Source organism: Cupressus sempervirens, chromosome 2, assembly GCF_028749045.1.
Source record: "Cupressus sempervirens isolate cs-2001-9-10 chromosome 2, ASM2874904v1, whole genome shotgun sequence".
Lineage (NCBI taxonomy): Eukaryota > Viridiplantae > Streptophyta > Pinopsida > Cupressales > Cupressaceae > Cupressus > Cupressus sempervirens.
The window spans coordinates 421,494,190-421,507,188 of NC_143119.1; positions in this window are offsets into that span (position 1 = coordinate 421,494,190).

Below are 12,999 nucleotides of genomic sequence, written 5' to 3' on the forward strand. Positions count from 1 at the left end.
TTCTACATTGCCTAAAACCAAGAGATTCACACAATTAGTTGTCATACAATCATAGGTTGTTATTGAGCTTCACTTGGTTTCGACAAATAGTTTAATATTCTCTGCTAATCAGGGACAACCATGTCAAGGTGGAAGCTCATCCCAGCCCCTCCCCCCCCCCCAACAAAACATCTAAATTCCCTATTAACATCTAAAATATTTAATAAAGGATCAATATTTAAAGTACCTGGAATGTCCTCATCACTTCATGGTACTGTTAGGGGAAGTCCATCTTCATTACTCATGGGAAATTCATCACACAGGTACATCCAGGAATGTCCTCATCACCTTGTGCATAAAATAAATCCAATATTAGAAAATTACCCCTAAGAAATAATAGTTCAAGTGAAATAAACACATGAAAAATGAGAGAGAGAAAGAGGAATCTACTTATCAATAGGCATTACCATCGCATTTCTGGCCATGCTACTTGTTGAGTGAGTTTTATTGTTTTGTAGTTGTGTCAACATCTCTCTGTTTATATACATACATACATACATACATATACACATATATATACATATACATATGTATATATATGTATATACATACATACATACATATACAAAGATCACAAGGGAATGACAACGAGATGCAGAATCACAAGGACATGGAAATGAAATGCAGTGATCACAAAGGCACATACGTACATATATACATGTATGTATGTATGTATGTATGTATACAAAGTTATCTTTTTTAAGGTGCTAAGTGACTTACCTCAAGATCCTCCACAAAAATAATGCAAACTAGGAAAAATGGGTAATGTTCACAAGAAATTTTACAAAAACACATCATAGTAGATATTTTTAGAAAGAAACAAGCTATAACCTAGTAAAATGGCTCTAGTTGTTGATTAGTTGGGTTGATATATATGTATATTTAACTGGGTTATGTATTGTGCAAGGGAATGGGCCTCGTGATTATGGCATTTACATAGAAGCAAAACTTGCTTCTTCAACTCCTTACATTTAACTCTTCATTGAAGTTATTCTTCCAGTGGTGAGAATAGTTACTAAAAATTCTTGGGATCCAAGGGATCTTGAAGCTATGCTACATTTTATGGAGACATGGGAGAAGTTACTACTGGCTTTCGTACTTCATAACATTCTAGATCATATAGTGATGCCCAAATTAACAACAACAATAGATACTTGGGATGCAAAGATCACAAGGGCATGAAAAAAATTCCTATAGAACTATCATTATATTAGGTACAATAAAATGAATGAGATGTAGAGATTAGAAGGGCACAACAATGAGATGTAAAGATCATAAGGACATGATAATGAAATGCAATGATCGCAAGGGCACAACAACAGAATCCTAAATCTTCACATGATACATACATACAAATGCATACATACATACATACATATATACATACATACATGATGCATGTATGTATATAGAGAGATCCTTTTTAAGGTGCTTATTACATCTTAGCACAATAGAAAAATTGATCCAACTACATATGTATTCCAGAATCCAAATAATTAAACAATAAAAATCACTCAACTTGTGCTAAGTGACTTGGCTCAAGATCCTATACAAAAATAATATTGGTTGTTCCTTTTATTGTACCTAATCTGATGACAATTCTATAGGAATTTGTAATCAACAAAAGTAATCAATAGGTAGACCTATTTAACTGAGTTATGACTTGTATAGATACATATATTTAACTGGGTTATGACTTTTGCAAGGGAATGAGCCCTGCGATTAGGGCATTTACATAGAAGAAGAATTTTCTTCTTCAACTCCTTACACTCAACAGTTAACTAAAGTTATTCTTCTAGTAGTGAGAATAGTTTCTACAAATTCTTGGGAACCAAGGGACCCTAAACCTATGCTACATTTTTTGGAGACATGGGAGAAGTTATTATTGGCTTTAGTACTTCATAACATTCTAGATCATAGTGATGCCCAAATTAGCAGTCGTAGTAGATACTTGGGATGCAAAGATCATGAGGACTCAACAAAAAATTCATATAGAACTATCATCATATTAGGTACAGTAAAATGAATGAGATGTAAAAATTAGAAGGGCACAACAACAAGATGTAAAGATCACAAGGGTATGACAATGAAATGCAATGATCATAAGGGCATGATAACAAAATCTTATATCTTCACATGATATATACACACATACATACATACATATATACATACATAATTACATACATACATACATACATACATGATGTATGTATGTATGCATGTATACAAAAATATCATTTTTAAGGTTCTTGTTACATCTTAGCACAATAGAAACTTTGATCCAGCTACATACATATTTCAAAATCCAAATAATTAAACAATAAAACTCACCCAACCCATGCTAAGTGACTTAGCTCGAGATCCAACACAAAAATAATATTGATTGTTCCTTTTATTATACCTAATATGATGACAATTCTATAGGAATTTGTAATCAACCTAGGTAATTAAAAACTAGACCCATTTAACTGGGTTATGGCTTGTATATATATATATATATATATATATGTATATTTAACTTGGTTATGAATTTTGCAAGGGAATGAGCCTCATGATTATAGCATTTGCACAGAAGTAGGGCTTTCTTCTTCAACTCCTTACACTCAACTCTTAAGTTATTTTTCTAGCAATAAGAATAGCTACTAAAAATTACTGGGAGCCAAGGGATCTTAAACCAATGCCACATTTTCTGGAGACATTAGAGAAGCTACTACTAGCTTCAGTACTTCATTACATTTTGGATCATATAGTGATGCCCAAATTAACAATGACATTAGATACTTGGGATTCCCATAGAGAGAGCATGCCAATACATGCATGGTTACATCCTTGTCTTCCATTTTTGGGCCAATATATGGAGCCTTTATATCCAACCATTTTTATAAATTGGGGAATGCACTTCATGTCTGGCATTCAAGTAATGCATCTGCATATGCAATTTTGTCACCTTGGAAAACTGTATTTGATCCTGCCAGATGGGAACAATTGATTGTTCATTTTATTGTACCTAATTTGATGATAGATCTATAGGAATTTGTAATCAACTCAACTAATCAGCAACTAGACCAAATTAATAGCAGCAATAGATACTTGGGATCCTCATAGGGAGAGCATGACAATATAATTGAAAACCCCCAGAACTTAAATCAAGTTATTTATTCATAATTCTTTTAAAACTTTAATAAGATAGGCATAAAATACCAAGTCTTCTAGATCCAAAAATTCTAGTTAAATTTATTGGAAAACATAGAATAAATAATAACATAGTCCACTAAGTTTCCCAACATGTTCCTACATTGTTAATACCCCATCTTAGCTAGTTTTCCTGAATCTAATTGAAGTCAAATTGGAATTTTAAAAACTCATATTTCTTGAGCACATAGAAAAGATAGTTATAATTAAGAGGCACAAACAAAAAATAAATCAATCATTAAATACATATACCCTTTAAAAAGTTGAACAAATTTGCCCTTAACAAAATTAGATATATTCTAGGATTTCTATACGATATTTTAGCTAGATTTTCTCATTAGAAATCATGGCATTTGAAAAAAAAAAAAGATTTGAAATTAAAGTTTGTATTAGCCAAAACAAAATAAAAATCAACTCAATTTTTCCACGCCATTGAAAATGTCATTTGTTCCTACATTATCAAAACTTTGTCTCAACTTATTAGGAAACAAATTATCTAATGGGGTTTCTTCTTTGGGGGAAAATTAGATGCATTTTAATAGAGCATTCAAAGAGATATTATTGAAATTTGTATACTTTACTTAAAATTAGTATAGAAAAGGAGGGAATGAATAGAGTTCCTATTTTTGGCTGGGAAAGTGATCTTTAGTGCTAGTAAGTTAAATGGGCATCAATAACCAAAATGTGGATAAAATATTGACCATCTATTTCACTTAATCTGCATTGATTGATGTTGTACAAGATAAAAACATCTTAACTTTCTTAATTTATATTTATGTTCTTCTTTATGTCTGAGCTCTTATAATCTTAATTTTGATAAGGTAGTTATTTATAATTTGGATAATCTTATCTCCTTCAAATAGTTGATGCTTGTTGTCAACTTGAAATGTACATTCGTAATGAAATATGTCAATTAATCTTTTAGTCATGGAATTCTTGGGGTAAGAAATGTCAATTTAGGAATCTCTTTGGTCACAATGTCAACCACTTCTAGAAGATTTCATAATGCACTTGGGTCAAGAAAGATTACATGCAGGATTTGTCTATGTAGTATACTTGCATTTAATAATTGAAAAATCCATATAGAATTATAATCTATGTTTTTATATAATTATTATTAAATAAAGAAACAAGTCTTATCACAAGAAAAATGTCTTATCACCTACCTGATTAGTTTGGAATTTTGTTCTCACCAAAAATCATAAAATGTAAGAATAGTTGTGCCAGAAAGAATGTAAAAAGATAATTATCATGCACAATCATTTTTTTAGCTCTTTTGGCACAAATGTTCTTACAATTTTTTGGCTCAATCTCCAATTGGTTAGTATGTGTTTTGAAAAATTAGTCTTGGATTGTGAGTTAGGAAAAAGAGAAATATCAAATTTGAAAAAGATGTACATAAATTTAATTAATTTTTAAACTTACAAAGAGAACCACAGAATTATAAGAAACTATTGTGGTTTTTACTATTTGAAAATTATAGTTCCAAGTGATAAAGTTATATACCTTTGATTCAGAGAGTGCAAATAATCGAAATGAAGTATTACCAAAGGTGCAAGCTCAATTGCCCCCTCCCCCCACATGTACATGGCATTGTTAAGTAGAGAATAGTTACATACATACATACATGGTTAAGTGCTACCTAACTATGTCCAAGGCATCTGCACACTGGAGACATACTTTGCCTACCAAGATGCCTACATACTCATATCCACAGGATCAAGACCCTTGAACTACTCACTGTAATGAATATGTAGTTTTGATTTCTAATAATTTTGATGTAGTTGTATTTCTACAACCACTAACGAGCTTTACTCACCTAATATAGCTCTTAGCCATCATACACCCACTCGAGAAAATAGGGCAATTTTCTATAATTAAAGTACTATAATACTCTGGTGTAACCATTGTATTGTATTTTATAGTTAATGTAAGGTTAAAATATGTACATCCTAACTCACTCCTTATATAGTTATGTTTAAAATCTTGTACAATACCCATGGCCATGCTACCTGTTGAGTGAGTTTTATTATTTTTCTATTGTGCCAAGATCTCTCTGTTTATATACATACATACATATAGAATATACATATGTATATATATGTATATACATACATACATACATATACAGAGATCACAAGGGCACGAAAATGAGATGCAAAGATTACAAGGGAACGACAACAAAATGCAGTGATCACAAGGTTATGACAATAAAATCCTAGATCTCCACTAATCTTCACAATCCATAAGATCTCTCTACATACATACATACATACATACATACATATATACATACATACATACATATATATATATAAATACATGCATATACGTATGTACATATACATACATACATATATATACACATACATACATGTATACATTAGCATATGCAATTGTAGCACCTTGGAAAACTAGATTTGATCATACTAGTTGGGAACAATTGATTGTTTGTTTTATTGTACCTAATATGATGATAGTTCTATAGGAATTTGTAATCAACCCAACTAATCAACAACTAGACCAATTTAAATAGGTAATGGCTTGTTTCTTTCTAAAAATATCTACTATGATATGTTTTTCTAAAATTTCTTGCCCATTTTTCTTGGTCTGCATTATTTTTGTATAAGATCTTGAGCTAAGTCGGTTAGCATGGGTTGAGTGAAATTTATTGTTTTATTATTTGGATTATGGAATATGGGCTTTGTTTTATCATTGGTTTTGTTCATGTCTTGATTTTAATGAAGTATCAAAGTGGTTTTTAGGGTGGAAAGGACTATATAATGAAGAGGAAATTTGAAAACTTGAATGTTGAAATGTTGAAACAAAAGTTATTGAGGATCAAACACTTATGGTAGAGTTACAACACAATGTGAAGTTGATTTTAGATATAAACAAAAAAAGAAGAAAATAGGACATAAATCATTTCCCATTTTTTTTATTGTGGAGAGTTGTGTCCAAAAGAGGGTGGAGAGCTTTGAACATTGGTGGAGAATTCATTTTTGTGCCCTTGTGATCACTTCATTTCATTGTCGTGCTACTCAACAACTAGACCTATTTAACTAGTTATGGCTTGTTTCTTTCTAAAAATATCTACTATGATGTGTTTTTATAAAATTTCTTGTGAACTTGGCCCATTTATGTGGTCTACATTATTTTTGTGTAGGACCTTGTGGTAAGTCACTTAGTACGGGTTGAGTGAGGTTTATTGTTTTATTATTTGGATTCTAGAATATGTATTATTACCATATCCTTTTGTTGATGTACAAAGTTATCACCCAAGTGTCATTTTGAAATTTGAAGTTGAAGTTGAAGCCTGATTTTACTTCAACTTCAACTTCAACTTCAACTTCACTCTTTCCTTTTCATTTTGGCAAGGTGTCCTCCCTATTGACCTAGGTCTGCTTTTGGAAGTTGAATTTGAAGCCAAAGTTGATTTAAACTTCAACTTCAACTTTGACTTTGATATTTTTCTAACATGTGCTTGTTCCCTTGCATAAAGTGCATAGCAAGATTTAAATTCATCTTTATGAGCCAAAGGAATAGGTCTCACCTTATGGTGATGTTGAAGACACAAAAGGAAATAATTGTGGCAATTATGAGAAATCATGCTAAGTATGATTACTTTATGGAAAAAGGTGGTGCACAATTTTTTTGACATCATGAAAGGTTGTGCTGCATTCGGATGTGATGGGTATTAACTACAAATAAGCCTTACAAGTCTTATCAAAGGACATATGGCACATTTGTAATTAACCCTTTCTGCCGACTCAAATCTACCCTCAAATATCCTCTATAATAACCTTCTGTCCTGCATGAATGTTCATTTTATCATCTTAAGCTCTCAATGCCGACTGGTAAGCAAGGAAAGTGGAAGTCTGGACTCTACCAAAAACTACAAGTGCATTATCTCTCACTCTTATCATTTTCATGTCGATTTTCCATTTCAATTGTTTTGGTTTAATTCTATAAATTCGTATCTTTCAAGTTGAACCATGATGCTTTTTTGTCCCAAGATGCCTAAGCTTGAAAAACCTTTCCTATTGAGTTCCCTTCCTAAAATTCAAGATACTTTCATGGTAAATAAAAACCTAGGGGATGTAATTGAGTGGGCGAGGGACGTTCAGTCTAGTCCCATACATCATAAGTTAGCCAGTATTGGTTTGTTGGAAGCCATTGCCTTCCCACTAGCTATTGAATGCCCAGAACTAGTTTTTGAGTGTGTAAATCACTTTGAACCCAACACCAAATGCATAAAGAAAGATTCAAGGGTGGTGTTAGTAAGAATATGCAGGACAAGAGTTAGTGCCCCTGAGAATCCCTCATAAGGAACCCTATGAACCATGGACTTTTGAGGAATCTGAGCATCTATATCATGACAGAAAGAAGAATTACAACAACATCAAAGATTAAATTTGGCTTTTGAGACTAAATGAAGGGGTTTCTAGATTGCCAAAGCCATTAACGATTGAGCATTTCATTAAAGAAATAGTAGACATTGTGTTACTTCTGAACAGGATCAAAGGTAATGATCATGCCTTTCATTGGGAAAGTTGGATGTATCTTTTCATTCTAAAGGTGAAAAATTTATTGACTGGGTAGATTTAATAGCTGAGAATTTGCATAGAGGCCTCATAGCAGTAGGTAGTTTCAGCCCATTCTTTCTATATTCCTTCCTAGTCTATATTTTAGTAGCATCCAAAGAATGGGAGGGACTTCCACATATGTCATGGATAGAAGAGATGACTATCTACCAATACTACAAAGACCTTCATGCAACTAAATCTTGCAAGGAATTCAGGAGGGTTAATGATGTTGTTAGTTTTTGAGCTCCAAGGTCATGAAAATTAGTGGTTATTAGAGGAATCCATGTAGGCTATTAAAATTTACGGTTGCTTTTACATCCAATTCCCTAAATTTACATATCTCAGGATTGGAGGTTTTTCTAGTGAACTATTTAAGTTGCCAAGTTACTATTTAGACATAATTGTTTTATCAAAGATATGTAGCCAACTCATTTCTATATTTGACTCCTCTGAAAGTGCAAAGAAGTCAATCTCATCCTTGTTCCCTATTGGAATTGGTCACTATAGGTGTTCAAATTAAAAACAAGCTAAGTTAGCACAACCTGCATTGTCACACTTATGCCTCAAACCCTATACTGCTAGAAAAGAATTTAATTATGCAGGATTTACTAAAGATAATTTTGGGCATGTATCTTCATTAACCCATGTTCCTCATTTTGAAGATTACTGGGAAAATTGTCTTGATGAATTTGAAGTTAGAAAGAGATTATGGTCTAGATTGACAATCAATTAGATCAGTGTATTTAAGGTAAATCTCAATACTCATGGGATAAAAGAAGATGAAGTTGAGGAGATGATCGACCCATTTTATGTTGAACAAGTTGAATGTATACCCATCCCTAAGCTTGACTAGACTAAGAGGGAAGAAGATGACCTAATGTCTATAACTTCAAAAGTGTTCAGAAGAACCAAGAAGTGGTTAGAATTAAAGAATGTTGAATCAACCACTCTTGAAGTCCCAAAAAAATACTCAAGAGCTAAGCACAAGAAAGCATAGTGCATACCTAAGGCCATCTCTAACCTTGATATTGCTAACTCTATTGCAGGTTCTCTTAAAGCTAAACCTGAAATCAAAGTTGAAGTAACCCCAAAGCCACTTCAATGTCAAGTTCAAGAAGAGGTGCCAAAATTCAGAAGGGTAACTCATTCTAGCACTAAAAAGGCAACATCGAGCAAAAAAGAGAGGAGATTCATAGTTGACCTAGATTCCACCAAAGTAAAGGCAAGTTTGAAGTAGTCTCTCATTTCCCTCATGGCCGATAATACCCCAGATCCTCAAAAGTCCCCTGATAATACTGGTTCTCAATTTGATACCTTGGCCATAGCAAAAATTTTTGCTTTGGTGGGTAAAAAAACCTACTACCCCCAAATGGCTAAAAACTTCTATTGATAAGAGAAGGAGTCTAGTAGCAATATCCATGCCTATTGATGACCTGGTTAGAAAATGCCTTGGAAAGCCTTCAAAAACTAAAAGGGCTGAAATTGAGTTTAGGTTGAACTTTGATAATAGCTAAGGACACTGGACAACTGAAATAGTTGAGCCACAAAAAGACATGTCCCCTGAAAAACTCTCTCCTCAAGACTATCAAAGAACAAGAGTTGATCTTGGAAAGGGGAATCATGTGGTTGATATGAAGATTTTTGAAGCTTCAAACAAGAAGATAACAGATAGAGTTTGGAAGGATGCTCAGGACAAGCAACAAATGAAAGAGCAATCAAAAGCATGGCTCAATATATCAATGTCATCCTACATCCAAAACCAAAACCACTAAATGAGATGTTAGCGAAGGTGGATGTATCCTCTTCAACCAATCAACAATTTCTTGATAATCTATAGAAGTGCAAAGTTGTTGCAAAATATCCAAAGAATGGTTGCAATACATCCTAAAGAAAATTGAGGAACAAGTTAGACTTTTGGACAAGGCCTTGAAGGAAACTATTATCATCATTAAAAAGGTAGAGTCCATCAATGAAGGTTTTGAAAAAGAGAGAAATAATTGGGTGAAGGTAGTGCCTTGGATCGAAGAAATTTAGGGATCTGGTTTATAAAAATTTCAAGTTGAATGCCTTATCACTGGCCTTGATGAGAAAACCTTGTATGTGATAAAGGATTGCATCGAATGGAGAAATAAGGCGCTAATCCAAGCAATCAATGAAATCAAAGAAATCCTAGATAGCCTTAGGCTCATGGATGAAATCATTCAAAGTGATTTGAAATGGTTTGGTAAACATTGTGCAAGAAAAGAGAGTGATTTTTTTGCCCCTGTGGAAGAACTGATAAGTGAAATTCAAGGAAAATTCCATGAGGTTCAAGAAAAAAAGGCACCATGCATGGATAATTTCTCCAATATTTCTCATATTGAGGCTATTTTGATAATCAATATGAAGCAATTAGAGATACAGGCAGAAAAGATGACAAAACTAAGGAGAGAAAATGAAATCTAGAAATAGAGGATGGTGCATATCTACTTACCTCATCAATCCATTATCTCTGTGTTCTTGACCGCATATGAGACATCGAAAGTTGTGAGGATTGCAGTTGGTGTGGACAGTTCCTCCTGACGTGGTGAATGATCAATGGGCAACTTTTTTTCTTTTTCTTGTTTATTTCTTTCTGCATTTTTTTTGATATGGTTGTGTTAAATAAGAGACTATTTACTCCTAGCAGGGTAATTTTGGATAACTGTCCAGCCCTATGTCTATATATATGTAATAGATGATATTTGAAGGGGTTAATCTCTCCGAAGACAAAAGAAAAAATACTTTTATTTTGATACTCTGCGCTTTTAGATGTTGAAATAGAATATTTCAAATTTCTAGCAATTGGAGTAAAGTTTTATAATTTTATTCTAATAAAACTTCTTGGAGAAAATACTATTGTTTGCTTTGTGGTAATATGCATTCTTGAGAGTGTGTGTTATGTTTGGAGCTAAGTTGTAATCGTTGCATTCTTCTAGAATTATCTATTTTGAATCTTTAAAGTTGTGGGAGGTTAAATCTTTTTTTTTTAATGCTATTCCTTTATCTTAACATTCGATCATGTATATGATATTAATCATTAAGATTAAGTGATTTTTCAACATCAGCATTTATCTTGTATTTTTGAGATGATTTTGAAATTTTGAGTATTCTCAATAAAATACTTCTTGAAAAGATTTTCCCTCAATTGAGGAAGAACGATTATCTTTTCATAAAGGTTAGTTGCACCTTAATTAATATTGAGTAAATCTTTAAAGCAAAGAATTCATTATCAAGGTTTAGGAATTCAATTTGTTAGTTTTCATTTTCCTCCCTTGTTCAAATTTGTCAAAGATTTTGAGAAAAACTATTAACTAACATGTATGCAACTAGATTATATATGTAATAAGCACCTTGAAAAAGATCTCTCTAAATATATAAAGAGATACATGTTTAGAAGGAAATATAAAGACATATATCTTTACATGGAAAACAAAACAAAAAAAATTTACATACGTACCCCAACTCTCCCTTGATGAAAATCACAGAGCTAGGGCATGATGCGACAATGAAATCATAAAGAAAGGACACAACTGATAATGAAATTACAGAGCAATGGCACGATATGAAAATGAAATTGTAGAGAGAGGGCATGACAATGTAATGCAAAGATCATGAGGGAACAACAACCAAATGCACCAATCATAAGGGCCATGACAATGTTCATAGCTCTCCACCTCTTTCGTGTGCAACTATCTCCAAAATCAAAACAAATGGAAAATGACTGTTGTGTTTCTTTTTTTTGTTTTATGCACATGAGGGTGTTGTAATTATGATGTCGACACCAATATTGTGATGACATCAGAGACAATTGCCAAAAAACATGAAAATGACCACAAATTACACTGTTGTCACAATTTAACCTCAAATATTGTAGTGAGGAACCCCCTTTTACATTTCTCTTTATAATATCTATTTACCCTAATCACCCTGTAGAACAATCTCCCCTACCTATTTTCATCATCTCTACCCCCATTTAACCTCTTTCTCTACCTCGTATGTCTCCCTCTCTCCCAACTAATTACTATTATTTATTCTCTCCTCTACCTCATCTCACCACCTCTTACCTCTTATTTACCCTAAATATTTACCTTATGTCTCTCACCCTCTCTCTATATCTCCCACAGGCACCCCTTGTAATCTCTCTCTCTCTAACACATAATATTTCACCCTGGTCCCTCCCTCCTCTCATAATGTCTTCCCCCTATTTACCCTCTACCTCTATGTTGTATGTACCTCACCTCTCTCTCTCTCTCTCACACACACACACACACACACACACACACACACACACACACACACACACACACACACACACACACAAATACATATACATCTCTCTCCCCTTTATTACTCTTTCGCACTCTCACCCCTCCCTCCTCTCACCATGTCTTCCACCTATTTATTGCAAGGCTTGTCCCCTTTTGCACATAACAAAACCCTAATATTATGAATGTGTCCCTTGATAGAGGGTTAGGAAGGTTAAATTTAATCTTTCATGAGAAACAAGATGTGGAAAATGCCTTATTTTTCTATCTAATATTTTGATTCTAACATTAGTTAACGTACATGAAGACCCTATTTAGGATTGATAGAGCTTTTCTCTCATAGATCTACTATATGGGTATGTTAGATTTACATGTTTTTCTGATTGTAATCAGTGTATGATAAGTTGTATTGGTTAATAACCTAGGAGGATGACTTTAGGATATTATATGCTTTATCCAAAATGATTAATCTAGATTTTTATTATGAAAGAATAATGTGTCCTTTTCCTTTGTGAGAATCATTAGGATTTGTTGACAAAAATTGTACTATGTTAAGAAGTTCTTTCAGGGTAAATTGGTGTATGATGTTAGATATTTTGAGTGACTTATTGTACTAGTGATGTTATGAGCTCATATATAGTGGGATGTTAAAATGCTATGCTAATGTTTGGAAAATAGAGAATGTAATGCTCTAGTCGAGTATTGATTATTGAGTTTATGTTTACACATTCATGCATGTATCTTGATTAGCTCATGTATTTGATGTTATGGTTATTCACTTTAGGTTTGATGTTTTATCTCATGATAAAATTGTTAATGATTTCTTGATGGTCAATTGAATTGAAAGGATGTAATTTTTTGATGATTATTTTAACATGGTATGAATCAAAAAA